General features: G+C 35.0%; 1 protein-coding gene across 4 annotated transcripts in view; it reads left to right on the forward strand.

Moving 5' to 3' along the window:
* LOC112982171 (prolactin receptor) overlaps nucleotides 1-14160 on the forward strand; it is a 158125-nt gene that overhangs the window by 11909 nt on the left and 132056 nt on the right. The window contains exons 3-4 of one of the 4 annotated variants that reach the window (XM_026098361.2): nucleotides 1578-1672; nucleotides 2659-2814. The exons of the other annotated variants lie outside the window; for them this stretch is intronic. The gene's annotated coding sequence lies outside the window, so the exon portion shown is untranslated. The remainder of the gene's footprint in view (nucleotides 1-1577; nucleotides 1673-2658; nucleotides 2815-14160) is intronic. 4 annotated transcript variants of the gene reach the window in all.

Here is a 14160-nt window from a genome sequence, read left to right on the forward strand (position 1 = left end):
TGTTTTTTCATCTAAAAGTCTAGGAAAGGTTTTCATGGTGAGTAATTTTTGATGGAAAGATGATGTAAGTTTACCTTTTGTACATACCAGTCACCCTTAAACATACACTTATAGGCTTAGTTTGGCTATGTTTTTCATGCCCAGTAGTAAGGCTGTTGTGTCTCCTGACCAGAATAGGCATATAGTAATTTATTGTTGAAATACAATGGAATCTAGGATTTAGGAGAGTATACTGTATCTTTTGGTTTTTGACTAGACTGCTGTGGTCCTGCTGATTTTTTCATTTAAAGATTTACTTTCAGTAAAACAGTAACCTTGGAAATTTTCTGCATACTTGTAAACAGTTTTATTTCTGTTATTATTCAATTAAATTTATTGTTTTTAATTTTTTTTAGGTATAGTATGAAATTCCAAATTTTTTTTAATTTGGGGACCTGTTTGTTAATTAATCCACTTTAGAGTGGATTAATTTTATGCTTATTTTTAAAAGAAAAAAATTCATATTCCAGTACACAAAATACTAGTCCTCACAAATAAATGGCAGCTTGCTAAGTCACTAGGAACCAGTCTGACCCAACATTATGATTAATATACTAGATCTCAGTTGTGGTAGATGTGATCCTTTGATGGCTTTTATAGGCCAACTATATGTTTAATTGGATTAGAAAATTGCATATTTTAATTTATAGTTACTGTCAGTAATTATTATTTATTGCCAAGCCATGATTCAGAGTTTCATTTATGCTAGGATTTAAACACAGGAGCTGATGACATCTGAGCAGATATTTTAAATGGGCATAAAAGTCTTTGTTTTTCCACTTTGTCGTTTAAGAATACTATATTAATCTTAGGAAAAAAAAATATTCTTTACTCTCTTTTAAATATTTTAACTTAGTAAGTCAGTAAGCTGGTATGATAGATGATTGGGGACTGTGTAATTTAAATAACTGTAAACATAAGAGAAATATAAATATGAAGAATTCAAGAAGATGATGCTAGAGAGGTAATGGAATAGCTACATTAAAGGAGAGACCCGAATTGATTGAATTGATGTTTTGGGGATTCTGATTGAAGTTTTCACTTTTGACTGCAATTCAGAATGAAACAAATTTGAAATGTAAAAATTTTCTGAAGAAAGGAAGCTCTATATTCTCAGCATTTCAACTATTTTATACTTTTTATATTATATTGATAGCAGTCTTTTTTGTTACTTTGTTAAACATTTTGGTCTATTTTCTATACACATGGGTTTGGGCACATTGCTTCCATTTGTAATTCTGAGTATGGTCAGTGCTAACATAGGCTGTGAAGGAAAAATGTAAGTGGTTACATGCATACCATGCTTCATTGGTAAATAACCTTGTTGAGCCATCCTTTCATAAAACTAATGGAAAATAAAAGGAAAAGCAAAATTCTGCCGATATTTTGTATATTGAAGTCAGAAACAAGTATGAAGCATTTCATTTTTGAAAACAAGCTGTGAAATCATAAATTCTAAATTAGAAATACATGATGATAACACAGATGTGATCTTTGTATTGCTTGATGCTGTCTGTTGATTTGTTTTCTTACTGAAGATAGATGATTTTGGAAGCAAGGGAACCCTTCCTGCACACACAGCCATAAAAAAAAAAAAGAGCCTTTCTCGAGCTTCATAAGGAATAATATACTGGTAGGTTTCCCTCTTGTAATCTTAAAAGGCAGAATTAGTACTTTTTACACACTAAAAAAGTTTGTATCCCCTCTCATCTATCCCCAGTCATTGGAAGTCAAATTTCCTTTTACATGTAATCCCAGAATATAGAGATAAATAAAGAGATATAGTAATATAAGTCCCTGTAAAGAATTTGATTAGCAGCAAGACGGTTTAAACAGATGAACAGAAATGTGAGATTCATCTTGCGTAAATTCATAAGTGTCTAAAATGCAAAATATCTGAGATTGTCTTCTCATTTAAGTCCACAGTGAGAAATAGGCATTTCTCAAACACAGTTAATCCAAGCTATTTTAAAACCTGTACCTCCAGGAGAAATGTCTTATTAAAATGAATTTTGCTAGTCCAGTGAAGCAGAATTTGAATAATTTAGCATGGTGGGGGTGGGAGGAGGACATGATAGTCCAATGTACTTTACAGTTTTATGTCCATTAATGCTACCTAGAATATACCAATTCTGGCATACTAGGGGCCACAGGTCTCTCAATTTTCAACTCTTCATTCATGGAAATTGCCAAGAATCACCCAGTTGGGGGAGCAGTACCATTTGCGAACTGAGCAGAGCAGCAGCAGCATGATCATCTCGGTATTCATTAATGTACTGCTCTCCAAACTGCCGTAGGTATGCTAATGTGGACACATCATTTCTCTGTTGTGTCCACAGCTCTACCCCTTGCTCCTTATCCATATGAACAAAGTAGATGGTGATACTGATACAGTGTGGTCAGGTCCATGTGGCCTCAGGTGCCAGTTTGTTTATGGAGCACTTGGTGGCCCTTGATGCACCTTGGTGCACCTTGATTAGGTGGAAATTCTCACCAGGATTAAGACAAGCTTTTTATGATTGATGGAGAGCATTAATAACTAGGTCTAGGTGTGTAAATAAAGCTCAGATTGTGAGAATTATGCTGGTGCACTTTTACTTATCACATTGTTGAAAACAGGAGAGCATCATGATGAAAATTCCAATCCCTGAAGTATTTGATCTGGATTTTAAAGAGACATCTCAAAATATGGGCACTTTGAAGCAGTTACCTCTGAAGAATTACAAAGCAGTGTGGAATATCATCTGGATGATGACCTGAACGTACCAGGGAGGAGTAAGTTCATAAAAAATGAAAGCCCAAGCTGGTGTGTGTAAAACCAACATTGATTTTGGTGTATATGATGCACATATAGTTTACTTCATATAAGCATAGTCTTGGGTCTAGATTTGACTCCTTCTCTTTGCTTCTGTAACCCCCTCCTTTCTCTTTTTGTTTTTAAAGTCTTTTTGGAGTAATAACAGAACCTAAAAAGGAACTGTTGTATTATTTAACTAATCCAGCAATTTTAGTACAAATTATTGATTTGCTAATCATATCAGTAGTGATCTCCAGATAATGCCAGTTGCTCTTCAGTTATTAATTGGGCTAAAGCTTTGTGGCAGTTAATATTAGAACTGATTCATACTAGTTTTAAATCCTTAATTGCATTTAATTATAGATTTGCTTATGAAACAAATAGCTGCTCCTTTTCCATCAACTCTGTCAGTCTGCCATTTGACAGGATTAAGCTTGATGCATCTCTGCAAAGTATTTTTACCTTACCTTACCTTACCTTGGCTGTATTTTATATCTTTCTACCTGGCATAAACTTTTCAGAGCTCTTTGTTGGTCTAGTGAAGCTTTTCATCTAACCACATTAGTGACATTTCTCCTTTCATCACTTTTTGCAGCAACCCATTTGGCTTGCCCATATTGGCTCAAGATGGTGGAAATTAATTGTAACATCTCAACCAAAACTATGTGTGTATATATAATCTGCTTGCTTAAAAATGTTGCAACAAATGAGTTAAATGAAGTTGAGTGCAATCAAAACTCTTACCGTCAGCTGCTGAAAGATACAATCTTTCTGGGCAATGTTTTGCAAGAATATTTATGAGGAATATTCCACATTAGCTTTTGAATGTTTTTGAAATTAACTATAAATATTAGCCTAAGTTTAGGGAGCTTAGAAGGAACCTCAAGTGAAATAATAACAGGCTTTTCATGGAATTTTCACTTGCTATCTCTCTTTTATGGAGAAGGTATTGAAAACAGAACTACAAGGCAGCAGAGTTATTTAAACTTCTGTTACTTTTTGGCCACAAACACAGATGAGTTGTCCATATACCAAATTATTGAACAAAGTTGTTTGGAAGCCCTCGATATCATAAGACTGCAAAGTGGAATTACTGTGAAGTATGGTTGGGTGGATGTGCTTCAAGTCCCTGTGTCGTTTCGCCAGAACACTGATGATGATGTGTGGTTCAAAGAAGGGAACTCGAGCTCTGCCAGCAGCTGGATCATGAGATGCAGCAAAGGTGTTCTGCACCAGCCAGAGAGACTAAAAATTTTGCACATTTAATCACAGAATCTCTCAATACTTGCTGCCCCTTGAACTCAGGGTTGCTTAAGCTTGCATTGTCTTTGAGAGAGGAATGGGAGAAGCTGTGCGTCTTTGTCTTTGCAGATGGTATGATTTGCATTCATAATTATGTCATGAAAGATAGAGCAAATAGTGCCAATTTGTGGGTGAATTACACAGAGATAGGTCATCATTAGACTTTCCAGTTTGTGATCTGAAAAGAAATTTGGCTGATATCCCTCAGAATGACATGGCTTAGCGAACATGATCAATCTTGAAGGAGACTGAGTCAAAAATTTTCTTTCCCAGGGGAACAGGAGAAGCCTCAAGATGTGTTCTTGCAAGTCTTCAGGTGATAGGACAAATTATTGAATCCTCTTTGCAGCAACCAGGAATGCCAAATATGCTATCTTATACTCTTAACAAAGAAGCTGTCTATGTGAGCAGCTTGTTCCTTTGTTCCTTATCCCTTAGGATTTTCCATTAATGTATCCTTTTTTGTTTCATTATCCACCCTTTCTCCAAGATCTCACTCTTTTTTTAGTCAGCTCTAATTTCAGCAAAATGATCCCTATCAATCAGTGTTCTGTGCTTCTGGTGCTGCTGGTGACACGCAAGCCACCTCTTTGCTTTCTTCTGTAAGTGCAGTTTTGTTGTTGGCTTAGATGTTCCTGCAAACCTTTGCAAAACTCAGATCTGCTACAAACTGACCTTCACTTCTTGCTGTTAAAGGGAATAAGAATTAGAAATATGAAAAGGACCTGTACTGAGACAGTACAATGTATGTATTTCACATACTAAAATTAATATACACAGCAGGAGGTATTCTGACTCCTAAATGGGAAGCTACTTTCCACTGCAAGCATAACCCTTCTGCCCACAAAAAGCTGCTTGCAATTAGGAAGATGATTTTACAGTCAGGAACAGATTGGATGAGGAGGGTAGGATTGGGAGCCATGCTCCCATGACTGGAAACAACAAGGAAGCTAAGGGATGGTAAAGAGTCAGTTTGTTTTAGAGAGTGCTACCTTTGATAGTAGTTGGAGGAAGGCAGAAGGCTAGAGTTTTGTAGATAGACTGAAAGGATCTAGACAACCATAAGAGAAGTGGAAGAACACAAGAAATGGAGATAGACAGACTTGTATTAGTTGTGGAGGTAGAAACAGAACAACCTAGGCAAAGACAACATCAAAATAGCGTACTTCCTTATGATATCTATTACAGTTAACTCATGGGAGTAATAAGATTTATTTTTTCAAGTGTTGTCCTTGAGGCAGAAATGAGTCAAGTTAAGTACCCATAAGATTTTACTTTCTCCACACCTTGAGAATATTATCATTTGTTATTATGTTGTATACCTTATCAGTGTGTGTACTACCTTTAGACCCACCCAACTCCTTTTTCTTAATGGGAGAGTTAGTTACTGACCAGTTGTAAATATCTTCTTCCCAGCTCTGTTTACGATCTTCTTAGGAAGGTGTGGTCTGCTTTTATCTAATAACATTCAGAAGACTGAAGTTAAAAATAAATGCACTGTAGGGAGATAAAATAGCTCCAGTCTTTCTGATCCAACAGCTAGTGGAATTCAACAGTCAATAACAACAGCAAGATTATGAAGAATCTGGTTGTACCCTCTCAGCAAAATAGAAAAAATGTTTATTTGGTGTTATTTTAATTTTCAGTCACATGGACATACATTTTATTAGGAGATTTTTTTTATATCATTAAGATCATTGAACTGTAGTCTGTTAATGAAGCTTTGTTTTTTCTAGAAATCTGAAAGGGAAGTAAGAATGTAAAAATTATGAACCTAGAAGGCAGTAATAAACAGGAAAACGGAAATGTACAAAAATCTAGATAAGATTTTAGAACACTGGTTGTTAGAGGGAAGTGAATGGATAGTGAGTGCATATTGAAAAGGGGAAGTCTATAGAGTGGTGTGCAGGTAATAGGTTGGTTTGTCAGAGTCTGAGAATTCTGGAAAACAAGCAGGACATAATATAATCTAATTCTTTTAAGCCATTTTTCAGTCTTGGTGATATTGAGTATTTCTCATTACAACAAATATGAAAGCTTCTGACCAGTAAACTCATTTAATGTTTATCAAATAATTATCAAGCGATTAGTTATTTACATTTCTAGAATTGAAGGAAGTATAAGAAACAACCACTTTTTTGAATAAAGCATAAATAAGCATATTCTTTTTTTTCTTCATCTTAATACCTGATCACTTTGGAAAACTTTGTTATGAGTAGTGATTCTTTGAGTGTATTTGGGTGCTGCACTATCTGGTAAAGAGAATTAGTTGATACCTATGACAGTATATTCCTCTGCTTTTCTGATAATGACTTCCTGAGTCAAAATATATTAATCTCAAGATAAAACTATTCATCTTTGGAGTTAACAGCACTAAAAATATTATAAGGACAAATTTTCTTACATGGATTTTCCCTGTTGCTTAACTGCACTATTAATTCTCAAAAAGAGAAAAGATACAAGATGTTTAGTACTGTAGAAACGTTCTCATTTCTTAATAAGACATTTTAATAATAATTGTGTTGAAGTGTGCTTAATGTATGAAGAACGTTTTGTTTTAAATCAGTTTAATTACTGTATTCAGTTAGCAGGGTTTTCTAAAGTGATGAACTCCATACAAACAGGAGATAGTCATTTGATTTCTCACACATTACAGACTAAATGAGACTTCATGTAGACTTCATTTCTAGATTTTCCTCTAGCAGGATGCTGAAATAGTTTGCAAATTATAACTGGCACATCCCATCACTGAAGAGTGTGAGACTGATAGCACTGTTTTTAGAAGACTTATTTTATTGGGAGAAAGATGAGATCAAAAGATATCACTGGAGGTGTATATTTCCATATAGACATGCTGGCCTCATCTTAAAACTTTGTTTAGTTCTTTCAATGGAAAGAGACAGATGATACAACACTGCTGTAAGTGTATAACCCCTAAAAACATTTTATAGGAAAAGTATAAACAAGGAGTATAGAGCCAGACAAGTAGTTAACAATGAATTACTACTGTAAAACAATTAAGATTAGTGGAAATTACTTTCATGTCTTGCCTCTGTTGTTATAATGAAGGATAATTATGATATAGAAATTGAAGTTGGAGCTGCAGTGATTGAAAACTCGTATGACACACTTGGAGATGCTGGCAGTTTGGGCTGTTTCATTTTGCTGTTAGACTTACGGTAATTATCTGAAAACACTTGACAAGATATCATAATATATGAGAGAAAGAAAAATCTATCAACAGCACATTAAAAATATAATCTGTAATGATGAAAGCGACATCCTTTTTAAGGAATGGAAATTTTCTGGTTTTAGGGCTTGTATCACTCCCTTTTTAACCTGTGTTTAGCTCTCCTTTCAGGTATTGCAAGCTGAAAGAATCGGTCAAGTTTTAGAAACAGGAAGTGTGAAGTCCTGCTCCTGCCCCAGCTGCCGACTCTGTGTGACATGATATAAGTCGCTCAACCATTTTTATCTGTTTTTTTCCTTTGTAAATGATGAAAAATATTGCCTTCTGCGCTTACATTTATACCCTGTATTTTGATTCATTTGATCAAAGGTGTTTTAGGTTAAATTCCCGTGTTAGTCATGATGAAAATTTTATCAAATTTTAAAATTGTAGTTGATGTAGTAAAGTTGTTTTGAAAAAATTACAAAATGAAACATCACTTTGCTACTCTGTCAGGTAGAACTGTTTGTTAGTTTTGTCATACTTTCACAGAGAATTTCAACTCACTTGGCTGATGTGTGTGAGGCTGCTTACTATTGCTTGCTCTTAATGGTTTTACAGTGTTTTGAACATTTAATATATATGTCTGTTTGACAAGTAAATGCGGTTACTGGCTGAAGTCTTACAATCTTATGTGCTTGATTGTGTTTTAAATCATTTAATTCTTTTTGGAGCTCTTGAGTTATGACTTCAGTGTTTAAGTCCCACTTATCTGGGAGGCATGCTGTTTGTTAATGGGCCCTGTAAAAGAAGTGATTTGAGAGGAAAAAAAAAAACCCAGAAGTTTTGGGATATAAGACAGGGAATGTAGGGAAACATCGAATGGAGAGATCTTAGGAGAGAAGAAACAGTAATTCTCTGTGTGAATCAGGAGATGCGGAAAAGACTATGATGTTTTAGATCACTGCCTGTGTTAATACAGTATTAGTAGAGAATTTACTTTGCAAGTAAGATAGCAGTAACTTTTACCTGACTGAAGATGTTATTTTTTATAGATGTACATTACAATCTGATGAACATACATTCTTAATAATTTAAGGAACTGGATAAAAAGAATTTTGAGAGGAGTTTCTTGGGGAGTTGGGATGATATAGAGCAATCTGAAGTCAACAGGACGTAATTATGTAGTTTAAGGTTGTGAATGGAATGGAAATTCTGAATAGCTCTGACTTAAAAGGGTCTTTCATAGCTCTCACAGCTCTTTTGGTTATAGGATGCATCCTTATAGGATGCATATTACCACCTTACATGCTAGAAAAGCCATTCACTCCAGGTTCTGACTGTGATACTGTGGCAATCGCGATCAACATGTTATTTTATTTGTGACTTGTTATTTAGCATTGTTTTCCATACATTAACAGAAATATATTTCAATATCATTAATATCTTCATTCTTACGGAAATATTATTGTAAGAACTTAGGGAATCAGAGTTCTTTTAGATTGGGCAAAAACATAAATGGCTGTGGAAGAATCTTGTGTTTAAACTTGATACCATCATATGCTAAACATAGCATATGTTTATATTCTTTCCAGTTAATTAGTATCTTTTCTTATTTTTATTCTTCCCTCTGGTACAGAAAGCCTTATATCCACTTAATTCTGCTTTTGCTTTTATCTTGCCTAACATATGTTAGCCTGAAAAAGGAATAAACCTGAAATCTTTGTTTACTCATTAGTTGCTATTCTTTTGTAAAGAATTTAAAAATTAGATTAGTCAGATTAGTCATTATCCTTTTTAAGCATTTGTGTGTGTGTGGGGGGGGGGGTTTCTGTTTTTCATCTAATGTTTTTTAAGGTAATTATGAAAACTAAGTTTCTTTCCTAACTCTAGTTTTTCATCTGTTGAAGATGTAAATCACACAGTGCAAGTAAACTGGTGTTAGCAGTTGTCATCTGTTTCAGAATTTCAGATTAATAACTCTGGGGCTTTCCTGTTAGATCCCTCTTTGTCTAATTGCATTAGCTTTCTGTCTAAATGTAGATCAGTCTCATGAACTTTCTGCCCTGCTTGTGCATCATTAAGGTTTAAAATGGCTAATTAGTGCTATATGGTTATGCATTAACATTATTGAAAAAAATGTGTAAAATATTTCATAACAGTGTTTTCATGGAACAGTGTTAATCCAAGTTGCTCATAGTTTTTACAGAGCAATATTTTAGACAGCCTGTCACTATCCAAAAGACACTTAGATACTTTGTCTTCGGTCATACATATGTAACCTGAATTTTGTATGGTTCAGTCACCAATATGAATAGTAGCTTTCTCAGAACTGAAATGAGCAAATATTTACTTTGTCAATGATTTTGCACAAGCAATATTTCATTCAAAATAAGCTTTCACAAGTTTACAGAAAGTTTCAATTAAGCCATTAAAGTTTTTTTTTCTAACTTAGGAAACATTAACAGACTAAAGCATAAATAATATTCAGCAAATGCTTTTATTTTGAAAAACTGTGATTTTCTAATTAGGCATAGCGTATCCTGCTCATCACTGTACTGTCTTAATATCTTATAAAATTGATATTCTCTGTCTTACTGCATTTTTTCAAAGGTCTAACTTTTAATTATTAGTTATTTATTTAATATGTCTGATAAGAAGTTTCAGATAGTATTCCGATAAGTTTTACATTTTCTTCTGAAAGTGATGGAATGCATAGTTTTTCTGAGTTCTCAAAGAAAAATTGGTAAATATTGCCCAGCAGTCTACTATATTTTTTTGTCTTTTTTTTAAAAAAAACAACTTTTCTAAAATTTCCAGCTTCATTGTTTTTGAAAGTGGAAGTTGTGTTCATAGTTGTGCTAAACTGATCTTTTATGTAATACAAGCTTGCACGCTTGAAAACTTTGAAAGGAAAAACTGCAAACTTAAATGTAACTGTATTCAATAGGGAAACAATTATGTAAATAGAGTGATGTATTCTTGGTGACCTGTGTTGCTAGGAAACAAACTGATACATTCTCAATAGATTAAATCCTTCGCTTTTAAGTGTTTTTACCACAAGGTACATTGCAGTGCCTTATTCAGGCCTGGGCATGTCAAAAGCCATGAACGATGAGGTCAAGCTGTTATTTGCTTCTTTCTTACCTCTGTCTTGTCCTATTTAAGTTAAAATCATTCAGATACTTCTCCATGAATACCTATCATGGAGTTCCAGTTCAACAGAGAATAGAATAAAACAAAACTCTTCCTATTTCTCTGCACCTATTTGTGTCTCCTGTTTCTTTTCTTGATCCTGGTAGAGTATGCTGCCGCTGCATCTGTCACACAGGACTGTAGCCCGGATGTCATCTTCAGCTATTTATAATTCCATAGGCATTAATACTGGGTTTGCTCAATACAAGTTGGATTAGAGCCCAATGGTCACCTGGTGCATTTCTGTCAGATTAGCCAGTGCACACAAATTTTATGTTTTTATGCTAGTCATGGAAAGCCAAGGGGCATCTGGTCAGACAAAGTCTGCCAGTATAAAGTTACCCTGTTGACATTTTTGAACAAATTTAAACTAACAAAGTTATTTTATATATGATCTGTCCTATGTGTTATGATGCTGCATAATTTTTGATTTAGCCCTATAAGCTATCTGCCTAGATTTACTACATCATTTTTTTGCCTGTACTTTTGAAGAACTTTTTCTAAGATATTGCCTTCCTTATTCAGCTACAGAACTGACATGTTTGTTTTCTCTTACATCACCATTTATCTTAATTATTGTAAAATCTTTTTTCTGAGGTTTGAGAAATGTAGCCTTGTTCCATGCATATTTAAATAAAATACTGCTGTGCTATGTAGTATGTCACCATCTTGCCTGTGTATCCACCTTTAAACTAGTTCCTCAGCTTTTCCCTTTGAGCCTCCCACTGCTCCTTCCCTTCTTCCCTCCCTTCCATTTTGATCAAAGGCTAACTCCTGCCCGCTGACCCATCATTCAACCATGATGCCAGCCTTTATCACCCAATTGTTAAATTTTCAAATGGTAGTTTTTGTGCTTTCTCTCAAGTTGTTTCTCCCACTGCATGGGAACTTCTGTAAACATTCAGTAATCCGCTTATATCCCATGGCTTCTTACTATGACTTTTGCTCTGCCCACTACACAAAAATTCATAATGGGTAGATCGAGGCTGTGCTGAGATTGCCACCCATAATACTGATCATTGTCTTGTTTCCTGATTCCCCACCTACCTATATCCATCAGTAGTCTTTCACCTTAGATTTGCAATTGATTTGTTTGAAACTAGAATTTAGTCCCAGTATCTAATTCTAAACATTCAGAGCAAAACATGGACCCAGAGAAGATATGAAATATAAAGTCAGCTGAAACTGATAGATTAGAAATTGCCCTTGCAACATCTTGCGTTTGTGATGAATTAGTGCTGTACAGCTGTGACTCATCACACTATTATCCTTCTAGCTTTCCATGCTGTTCTTAATTCAATATTTTTTATTTATTATTACCCTCCATATGTTTTCAGGTAGTACATATAGCTTTATAGATTAGCTGTCTCACAGTCTCAGCTGCTGTTTGGTTGACTCTCACTGCAGACTTGTCCTGAAATATTTTGTGGTCAAATGTGATAGGTTCTGTAGCTCAATTGATTTACACTAGCAATATTGCATCTCTTCAAAATAAAGAATCCTGTGAAATCTTCATATTCAAGGTTAATTCAGATTTCTCAGCTTGTTTCAGGAGAGATGACTGTGCTGATCAGTCATAACTCAGAGCCTGAATTTGGACATGTGGCTTATGAAACAATGGAGAATTTCTGTCTTCTACTTCTGCAAATCATGAGTTACTGGTTTTAATTTTTGTTTTGTGTCTTAGTGACTTAATTTAAATACTGTTAGACTCAGTCTGTTCTGGGGTTTCTGGAATGGAACTGGATGCCATTGTCTACTATTTCTGTTATTTCCAAGGGTTGAAGAGGCTAGGTTTCATTTTGGTTCCAAGTTCCACAGAGCTTGGTTGATGCTGCCATTTACAAAGGTAAGATATTGCTTTGTTGATTGCAAGATCACAATACCCCCAAGCTCTGAGATCAGAAAGAGTTGTTTAGTTTGGCTGCACCAGGTCTCACCTCCTTGGTTATGTGTGTATTAGTAAATTAAACAGTGCCAGGGAATGTTCCCCTCACTGCAACTCAGTTGCCTGTACTGTTTCATTATTAGTACAAGGGAGCAGATTTTTGCCAAGCACATTGCTAAACAGTTACAATGTTTGGCAGTTTGTACAGGCTGCAGGTCATTCCCAGTTGGCCCTTTGCTTGCAGACAACCTGTTTTGGAAGATAAGAGAGTTTAATAGTATGCACCTGTTCTGTTCTAGGGCAGTTATCCTGAGTGCCAGTGTGGTACAGGACACAACTAACTTGGGAGTATAGCTATAGCCTCTGAGTACCAAGTTTTATATGTCTTGCTAAGCTCAGAACTCAGTTGGAGATAGGTTTTAGGTGTTGTGTTTCACAGAGACAAAGTATTTCTAATAAGCTGATCACTGGTACCTTGCATGTATGATTATTGGGCCAATCTGCTCCATTTCCACAAAATTCAACAATATGTGTATCTTTAAAATTGCCAGTGTTATAGGCTACTATATTTTGACTCATTTTGAACACTTGTTTTCCCAAATAATGACTTATAGATTATAATGCTATGATCATCTAATTAGCTCTGCTCTGTAGTATGGGCCATAGAGTTTCCATACATTTATTGTTTTGTATAGTAGCAAGTGTCATCTAGTAAATCATCCAAAATTCTTGGCATATTGCACACAACCCTCCATCAGTTATTTTGATGCATAATTGTTAGATAATGTTAGAATTCTGTGCTTTATTTCTAGCATGAATTTTTCTACCTTCAACCTCTAATCAGAGGACCTAATCATACTTTTGATTTTGAAAGCTCCATCTGTTGCCAAGTACCTGCTTCCCATGGGGTTGCCAAGCAGGTTATCAGAAGTTACGTGCATATGTACCTAGCAGTTTCAACTCATCCTTGAAGTTTCCAGGAAATACTTAGATTATTTAAATATTTAAATATTTAAATCTAGTTAAATTACAGAGCCATGGGTAAGAGCTCTAGGTAAATTTGGAATTTATTAAGCAAAATATTACATTTCTGTTACAAAACACATATTAGTAAAGGTTTATGTGTCATGTAATTAATAAACATACTGCGAGCACTTAGAGATCAGATAACCTCTCCAGTTCAGTGATAATAAGACAACAGAAAGGAACTTCTCTGAGCCCTTTACCTAATGCATTAGCCACTTCAGCAGAGAAAGCCTATAAAGGATTTTAATACCAAGTCCTGGTAGTGGTATTGTTAGATGACAAAGCTCCTTTTAGCTTCAACAGGAAAGACAGTTGGCTGTTTTGGTTAAGATATGAGGTAAGGCTTAGAAAACTTGGTAGGCTTTGCGTGGTCTTGCATGATTCTCAACTTCAAAACTAGTTCACTGATTATAATGTATGCCAGTCACTTTTTGAAAGAGCATTTCATTTTCTGCGAAATTCTCTGCCTGTTTGCTTTGTCATTGGTTGTATTTCCACTTTGCAGATTATTGCTGCATTTTTAAATACATTTCATAATTATGCCTGTCTTATTACATCACAAGTTGATGATTAATTCTTACTTGCATATCACCTGCAAATGACATGCCTTCAGTAAAAAATACCCTTAGACTATGTGCTCCCCAAAACAAGAATTGTCATGGCTCCTGTGTTTCAGAAGTGTCCCACCCATACAGGGGATGTCTTCGTAAGTAAAAATAGCAAATATCAAAGGGCTTCGTATGA

Source organism: Dromaius novaehollandiae, chromosome W (assembly GCF_036370855.1).
Source record: "Dromaius novaehollandiae isolate bDroNov1 chromosome W, bDroNov1.hap1, whole genome shotgun sequence".
NCBI classification, from domain to species: Eukaryota; Metazoa; Chordata; class Aves; order Casuariiformes; family Dromaiidae; genus Dromaius; species Dromaius novaehollandiae.